Genomic DNA, 557 nt, shown 5'->3' on the forward strand with positions numbered 1-557 from the left:
GTACACAAGGGTTATAATTTCTTCACATCCTTGCCAACACTTTTCTGTTCTGTTTGTTTTGTTTTGTTGCTAGTCACCAACCTAGAGGGTATGGGGNAACACTTTTCTGTTCTGTTTGTTTTGTTTTGTTGCTAGTCACCAACCTAGAGGGTATGGGGTGGCATACTAGATCTATTTTAATTACAAAATTAAATCATGTTCACAGTAAAAAATTTTTAAGTAATACCATAGTTTATGAAATTAAAAGAGAAACCTTTCTCCCTTCTGTTTCTTTCCCATCCATTAGCACCCCAATCTCTCCCCAGATGTTAGCACTATTAATTGTTAGGGACTTGGGAATCTTACTGTTGCTCCTGAACTCAGATTTTTGTTGGATGCCTTCCACTCCACCTCCCTCACCCAATTCTATCTCCCACTTCCACGTAAGTGAGTACTGTTACCCCCAATTTGCAGCATAAAGATTTGAAGCTCAGAGAGGGGAAGTGGGTGGGTTTCTTAAGGATACAAGGCAAAGCCAGGAGTTCACACCCAGGTGAGTGGGGCTGACTCTGAGTCCA

This window comes from Galeopterus variegatus, unplaced genomic scaffold, assembly GCF_000696425.1.
Source record: "Galeopterus variegatus unplaced genomic scaffold, G_variegatus-3.0.2 Scaffold9234, whole genome shotgun sequence".
Taxonomy (NCBI): Eukaryota; Metazoa; Chordata; class Mammalia; order Dermoptera; family Cynocephalidae; genus Galeopterus; species Galeopterus variegatus.